Source organism: Corvus kubaryi, unplaced genomic scaffold, assembly GCF_017639235.1.
Source record: "Corvus kubaryi isolate FWS band 111438036 unplaced genomic scaffold, C.kubaryi_AGA036_p1.0 37308, whole genome shotgun sequence".
In the NCBI taxonomy this organism is placed as follows: Eukaryota; Metazoa; Chordata; class Aves; order Passeriformes; family Corvidae; genus Corvus; species Corvus kubaryi.
In genome coordinates, this window is record NW_024581096.1 from 11,954,202 (window position 1) to 11,962,481 (window position 8,280).

Consider the following 8,280-nt stretch of genomic DNA (forward strand, 5'->3'; position numbering starts at 1 on the left):
TAGTAAGATCTGTTTTGCTGAAGCCTTTAAAGCCATTGTAATAGACAGAGACAGAACAGTATAGAAAGACATCTATAATTGGATTCCCATAACTGCTGTGTGGGGATTTGGCAGTTTCTCCCAGTCAGCATTGACAAAGCCACAGTTCACGAGTTCTAGCTGGAGTCTCCTGGCTCAGTGGTCTGCTTCATCTGTGAAGAGCATGCCCAGACTGGATGCTGGAGGTTGATACTGGAAAAAACAATCCACAAGCAAAACTACAGCAAGCGAGAGATGGTGGAGAAGGAGTCTGTGTTCATCTTTATGCCATATGCATGGCCTGTGAGAGCTGTGGGCTCAGGTCAGTACCCCATGCTGTGATGGCAGGTGGGAGACATTTGCTCCCTTGGAAACTTCCCTTGGGCTTGTCTGGAATGTGTCAAAGACACCTATACATGTCCACTGCTCAGGTAGGGAATGCATGCATGCATTTATTTTAGGAGAGACATTTTCCCAGAGATCTACAATTTAGAGACTTATGAAACTGGACGAGGTGCTAAGCAATCTTAATTCCACCAAAGCTGAAAATTAGCATGCTCAGAAAGCCTAATGACCTAGCCTGGAATACAAACCTTTAAGTCTGACTTCTCTACCAGGCAAATGGGAAGAAATGAGGAGTTTGCCAGGTTTTGCCAAGAAGGCCAGTGGCATTCTAGCCTGGATCAGCAATAGTGCGGCCAGCAGGACCAGACCAGCAAATATTCCTCTGTGCTGGGCACCACACCTCAAATTCTGGCTTCAGTTCTGGGCCCGTCACTTCAAAAAGGACATTGAGGTGCTGGAGAGTGTCCAGAGAAGGAGAATGGAACTGGAAGAGTCTGGAGCACAGGTCTGATGAAGAGCAGCAGAGGGATCTGGGTGTATTTATCCTGGAGAAAAGGAGGCTCAGGGGAGACCTTATCACTCTCTACAACTTCCTGAAAGGAGGATGTAGCCTCCTTGAGGATGTAGGTGGGAGTCAATCTCTTCTGCCATGTCTCAAGCCAAAGGGCGAGAAGAAATGGGGTTAAGTTATGCCAGGGAAGGGTCATACTAGATATTAGGAAAAATATTTTTCTCTGAAAGGGTGGTCAGGCATTGGAATAATTTGCCCAGAGAGATGGCGGAGTCACCTTCTCTGAAAATGTTTAGGAGGCATCTGGGCATTTGGGAATATGTTTAGGGTTAATTATTGTGGTGCTGGTTTGATAGCTGGACTCAATGATCTTGAAGGCCTCCTCCAACCTTGATGATTCTGTGATTCTGTCACTCTGAGGACCATGCTTAGACTTTTGTCTCCTGTTCTTCTTGTGCACGTGCATCTGTGCTATGCAGGCAACTTGGCCTGTTTGCCAGCAGTGCTGCTTCCAGTGCTGCAAAAGTGTTAGGCCCACCCCATACGTCTCCTTCTCCTCAGGCTTTGGTCATGAGTCCCAGCAAATGTGTTAAAGCCCTCGTCACAAGGCTGGCAAGCCTGCTGGCAGAGACACTCTTGCTGGACTTTTACAACCACATCACCTCTTTCCTTCCAACCCTTATTTATGAGTGACAATGCATTTATCTGTTTTGAGACCTGACAGTATCTTCAGTGTGCTGACGCATCCCTGAGTCTCAGCCTGAGCCAACCCTGAGTCAACTCAACCCTGAGTCCTCACAGCCAGAGAAAAGAGACCTTCACTGAGGCAACAGCAGCTCCTGTGCTAAGGTGGCACCATCTCGGGCCTGCTGTGCAGAGGAGCAGAGGCAATAACTCATCCTCTGCATGACAGAAGTCACTTCTGAAACGCAGAGGCCGTGGAGAGAGGGGCTCTGGGACATCACAAAGCTCTCTAGAGTGATGGTGTATCACCAGCCATGCTGATGAGTATCCCCAGCATGCTGAGTGCTGAATTGTGCTGCCATGTCAAGCACACCCTGGCCGGGAAAAGCATCCAGCTCACATACCACCGGTACATTTCCAGAGTCAGGAACCAAAACTGTTCCTGCTAATTTGGAGAGGAAGCTCCAGTGAATAACAAGAAAAGAACACATCCCATTTGTGGTTGTTTAAGGAATGACACCACACAGGCTGAAGTCATAGCTGCAGTGAGTTTGGCTCCACGGGCTGGCAAGAGCAGCGCTCCCCACCCTGGCAGACAACACAGCTCCCCCCTCGCCGCCTCCTCCAGACACTCCTGCAGCAGTGCTTGGCCTGGCTCTGTCCTCTCCTGTACGACTACTGACATTGCTTCCCACTACCTTTTCCTCTCCTGCCTAGTGGTGCCTGCATGATCCCAGATACCTGTAGAAATCCACATTTCAGAGGACTGGGAGGGTTGTGAAAAAATGATCAAGACTCCCCCTATTGGCATATGCCTGTGCCAAGAGCAGAGACTTCACAACCACTCTTCCTTCCCCAGGCCATTCCAGCACTTTGTGATCGTCTTCAGGGAGGCCTCTCTGAGGAGCAGCATGCTGAAACCTTCTCCTCTCTGGTTTTGGCTCCCCCCTCTTTGCCCCCTTCAGTGAGGACAGATTGTTCTAGTTGTTGTTGAAGCAAGCTGCAGACTGTTCTTGTTCTATTCTTTGCTACTTCCCCCACTTCGCAATGATTAAGGACAGCTTTTCAGCATCAAAAGGTATTTGATCCCACTAAATGCTGGGTCCATTTAACTGTTTTCTTCTGTGGACAAAAGAGAGAGAGTACAGAAGTTTCTCATGCATGTCAGACCTTCATTGCATTGTTTCACTGTGGTTAACAGAAAGTTGCCAATATTTTTGAGAAATGTAGAATTAAAAAAACCGTAACACTCACAACATTGTTCGTTCCATTTGGCCTGAAATATTCAAGAACTTAAATTGTCATTATTCCAAGGCACAGGATAAAAATAATCAATTTTTAGTAAACATTAGTTGCTTAACTTCTTAAAAACTGAAATATCTAGTGTTTTCATTTTCCATTCTCCAACTGAAAACAGCTTTGTGGTAGATTTTGAAGATGAGAAAAATGGTAAAGATAACTGCATCTTTTTCTGCAATGCTCCTGGTCTCAAATCACCTTCAAAAAAACTTGTCAAGTGCATTTAGCACCTGACACAGCATTACAAAAACAAAAATATGCTTGTGCTTCCTGAGAGCAAGGGAAAAAGGCAGGTAAAGGTAAAGGTTAGGAATGCTGTAGTTGTGTAGCCAGGCAGAGCAATCCATCACACTGCTGCTGGCAGTGTGCACCCTTCAGGCTGGAAATGTTCCTCTGCCCAGAGGGGCAAGCTGAGGGTCACTCCTGTGGGGTCAGACCTACATGGAGACTGGGCTGGGGCTCTGTTACAGAGCAGGTCTGGGGACAGGACTCAACAGGCAGGTTGGTGGTGACCGCCGTCTTAGGAATTAGCTCAGTAGCATGAGCACAGTCTGCATGTGCCAGCTGGTCTCTGCTCTGGAGAGCAGACAATTAATTTCAGCTGGAAAACTACAACCACACAGGGAGACAGCATCTTTGGACATAAAATGATTTTATTTAGAGTCAGAGTTCAGCTGGGTTTGGAACTAGATTATCTGTAAGGTCTCTTCCAACACAAACCATTCCGTGATCCTGTAATTTAATTGGATTACAGCTTGGTTTAAAATCAGAATACTTTTCCCTTGACAATCTACTTACCACGGAGTTTCTTTTTCAGTGTATGTGAAACTGTCTTAATTTTAATGGCAGGAAAAAACCACAAAGGCTTCTCCTGTAAAATTAGTCCTCTTTGCTGCATAATGTTCTTCATAGTGGACTTCATGGTTGCTGGGGTTTTTTTAGCCTCTATTCCACACAAACAACCCTGCTGATTTCCCGACCAAGGACCAGCAGATATGCTCATATCTGTTCTTCTGATAGCTGAAGAACTTCTCCACAACAATGGTCACATGTAGCACCTAAAGGAGCAATAAACTAAACTGCAAAACAACCAGAGACTTTTTTTTTTGAGACACTTCTTATGAACTTTATAAGGCATTTCTTATACCTTCCCTCCTGCCTAAATTCAACAAGAAATCTGAATTTTTCAGAAACTTCAATTGACTTAAATTGACTCTGTCATGAGTTTATAGATCATGTTAGGCTTCCTAGTATGCTTTTCTTAGTAGATTCAGTCCAGTGCTGAACTACAAACTGAGCAGACACTTCAGGCTGTTCAGACAAAACCAACAATCAAATAGGTGTGTATGTATTCAGAACTAGTTAGAAAATGATGCGGAAAAATTTCAGAGTTCTGATGAAATCTCTGTACCCTTTATGAAAAATTCTGGATTCACTGAATTCTGCTTACAGTTTTGTGGACAATAACAGAGCAGGTGCAACCGAAGAAATTTCATCACACCCTGATGTAATCTGAGACACCTGAAGGCCTGTTAAGAATTTTTCAGATTGGTAACTCATTAACCATCTCAGAAACGGTGCAGACCAGTTTCCAGAGGAGTGTAGAGTAAACATTCATGTGTGTCTGTATGCGCTGAGTGTTGTAAATGAGGCTGAGACTTTTAAAGGAAAAGTCAACTCGCTTATTTGTTAACTGCTGGGAGCGGGAACCCAGGATAAGCCCAGGCTCCGTGCGACAAGCCAGAAAAAACAATACTCGAAAAACGACAGTGAGACCCACTGGGTGCTCCCTTGGACCCCAAGTTCCGCAGGAGGACCCCTCCCCTGGGGGCAGGTAGCTTTTTAAAGTCTCTGGTGCCACCAGACTGGTGCATTTCTTAATCCTCGTGCTGACTGGTCCCTTTCCTGTTCGCTGGTTGGTCTATACCTCTGTGCATTCCTCAGCAATCATTTTCAAGTAAGTCCACTTCATTGGTTGGCTTGTTCTCCAATCACAGTCTAGGGCTTCGTCCTCATCCCTTGTACCCTACGAAGCAATGTACTAGAAAGTTCCTTCTATTAAACCCACTGGGTCCTTGTTATATCCCCATCCAGTGGTTACATTCCAGCATTACACCCGTACAGTCTCGCAACTTCCCTTCAATTAACATGTCCATCTACTCCACCCTCAACTCCCCTCTTTTACATCCCACCCAAACAGCAATAACCAACACCCTGAAACCAATTCATTTATTACACCAGGGCTCACTGGCAGGGGGAAGGAAAGGCAGCAGAAGGCATATGAATATTCAGATATTAATTTTTTTTTTTGCTTTCAAGAGCATCCCTGCTGTTTCAATCTGCTGCACCCCTCTGAAAGTCAGTGCAAATTCTGCACCTGAAGAATTTCTTAACACGGGTGGGAGACTGAAGGACACTAAACAAGGACAAACTTGTTTAGTGAAAGCCATTTCTCCAGCCTTCAGTGCCTCTGTTTTGTCTCTGCAGAGTGTGTGAAAAGGGAGCAGCCCAGATAATGTTCATTGCCCTTTTTATCTTCTGCATTCCCAGGAGGTTTCTGAAGATCGATTCACAAAACAAAGGTAGTGGATGGCAGGATGTTACATTTTCACAAAGGCAGTATTTCTGAATCAGTAAATGATTAAATAAGCATTGTTCCCTGCTTGTGCATTAATGTGCAATCACCTGCCAGATGAGAGATATGAAAGTATATTCTAAATCTTGCACAAGCCTCTCTTTAGTACCAGGAAGTACCTGTCGATGACAGATAAGCAGCCTGGCAGGATGCAAGTGGTATTAGTCTAGCAATTGCCTAAAAATAATTTTCTGCTTTTGCCAGGAAACAATGCACTTTTTCATTCTTGCTCAGTGTTTCATCCGTGGCCAGAACAGGACTCTCCCTGCATTTCCCACGTTCTCTTACACTGACTTGTACATGCTGCCTTTGCCATCAGCCTTGATCGTACATGTTCACCGAGCTGCTGGCCTACCCAGAGGGCCAGGGAACACACACAGGCTATCTCCTACCCCTAAGGAGTCTATCAACATCCTGACTCCCTACCAAAGTGTTACATTATCTTACTGACAATGCTTGTGACCTTCTGCAGATTGAGTTACTAATAGCTGTGTCTAGGCAGAGAGAAATTTTTCCTCATCATACAGATGTTTAACCTTTTCAGCTTTCTTCTTGCTGCAAATGAACAAAACCTCATCTCCCCAAAGGTTCTAACCACCAGCGGGTCTTTGAAGTGGCAACTAATCATCAGGAAAAATGTATGGTGGTGAGGGGTTTTTTCTTTGCGAATCACAACCAACAGTCTTTTACTTACATGCATCTATTATGTTTTGAGTAAACAATCGAACCAGAGAATTTTTTCAACGCTATCAACTATGAAAGCAGAGAAACGTGTTCTAAAACTGCAACTGTGCGCAAGGCCTCCAGGGCAATGCAGCACTTTCCCACAGCCACTTTTTCTCGGTCTTCTCACTCAGCAGCACAAGCAGTCTCCCATTCTCCAGCCTGTGTGGGCAGACATAAGAAGAAAAGGCAATATTTTTAAAAGAGGTAAAACAAAAAGGCTCTCGAAACCCTATGGCAATTGTCCAGGGAAGCAGCATAACTGCAGGTTGTGCCAGCCGCAGGCTCCAGCGTCACCTTGGAGACCAGCCGGTAAGTTCCAGGCCTCCCAAGAGAGGGGGGCCAAGGCAGCCAAGTGTGTAAACAAACAAAACGAGATGAAGAAGGAAGCTTTGCAGTGAGGCCACAGCCCATTATCACCTAACTTGTTGCTTGAGCCCAGCAGTGGTGAAGAAAGTCAGGCACAACACCATCCCAGGTGCCTGAACACCTCCCCAGTCCTGAGTGGAAACTCCAGGTTCAGGATAGCATTGCAGGTAAAGGATTTTTTGTCCTTTTTGCTACCTCACAGTGAGTTTCTCTGATCAGGCAAGAGTAGTTATTTTTAATATAGATATATAATTATATACATATATTTATAAATAGATTATATATATTTATAAATATATTTTTATATATGTACATATATATATGTACACACACACACATATATATATATATATATGTGCAAAAGAGCAATTGCAGTGATGTCCATCTGCCAGAAGGTTGAAACTGGATGATGCTGGTCACGCTGGAAAGGGAGATGGGAGGCTGTTGCAGAGGGGTCAGTGGGGCTGGGAAGCCAGATTTTTAAGGAGGTGTTTAGATGGCTGTCAAGTACACCTGCAGTTTTCATGCTTTTAATAATTTAATGCAACTGTAACTAGTAAACTAAATATGTGCAATTGGTTTAGGCCACTTAATCTATTCTTAGATCTTGAGATCTTCTGCCCTGGGGTAGGTGGTGTGCCACTTGTGTCTTTGGCCATGAAGGGCTTTCAGGAGCCTGGGCAATCCAGAGGTAATTATGGGATTCTGCCTGTCATACTGCAGTGCTTTTTAGGATTTTCATAGGAGGCTATTGGGCTCATCTGAAGGATAACCTCTAAAAAAATGTTGCAGAGCTTAGACTGAATCTGACTCTTTCCAGGTTTAATCCTCAGGTGCAGAGGAATGTAAAGGGGTCCGGTTGTTGAACAGCCTAATATTCTGGAAAAATCCAACACAAAATTTAAGGTTCTGTATTTGTTAGGAATAAATGCAATCATTTCTGTTTGGCCTGTACAACACAACATCACCCATAGAAACAAACAATGCTGACAGCGTGTGGTATTGTAATTATTCATAGCCTAGGCTGTTAAGCAAAACAAAACTCTCTAGCATTCAAAATTAAAATAAACACTGCTGCTTAATTTCACTAAGGGAGACATCTGATAGTCTTGGATAAGACATACAAATTAAAACCATGTGGAATTATTGCTATGACCTGTTCTGGTTTTATTAATGGTATTAATATGTAACATATTTGTACACTATGCAGAGAACTGTTATATTCAACAAAGCCTGATTGCATCTTTAATTACTTCACATTATCCAAAAAGAGGCAAGAGCAAAATGAAAGGAGAGGATAGAGTGTGTGAATGACTGTGATTCCTCCCTCCTTGCACTGATTTGGAATCTCTTTTCTTACAATATGGCCTAGGAAGGGTTTACCTCTAACTTGAGCCTGCAGCCAACAGAAATAGGAAAGTGGTAGAAGTGTCACCACGGATCAGGCTTGCATGTAGCAGGTTTTATATTTAACTGGTTTTCTGTATTTTCTGGATGTATAAAAAGGGTTCTCAAATGTCATGTGCTACAGGAAGACAGGTCCTGTTTAAGGGGTTTTAGTGTGATGTGAAAGTGCAATTACTTGACAAACAGACTTTAATTGCTGAGTTTTGTATAGAAGTATTATTACCGCAGGCCTGGTTCCTACAGTATATCACCGTGTCCCGCAGCCATAGGGAGGAGGAGGAGGAGAAGA

At 44.1% G+C, this 8,280-nt stretch overlaps 1 protein-coding gene across 2 annotated transcripts in view; it reads left to right on the forward strand.

Moving 5' to 3' along the window:
- Window positions 1-6,391: 6,391 nt before the first annotated feature.
- Window positions 6,392-8,280, forward strand: part of CAPSL (calcyphosine like) — an 11,337-nt gene continuing 9,448 nt past the window's right edge. The window contains exon 1 of one of the 2 annotated variants that reach the window (XM_042028498.1): window positions 6,392-6,751. The gene's annotated coding sequence lies outside the window, so the exon portion shown is untranslated. The remainder of the gene's footprint in view (window positions 6,752-8,280) is intronic. The other variant, XM_042028497.1, reaches the window with a different exon arrangement.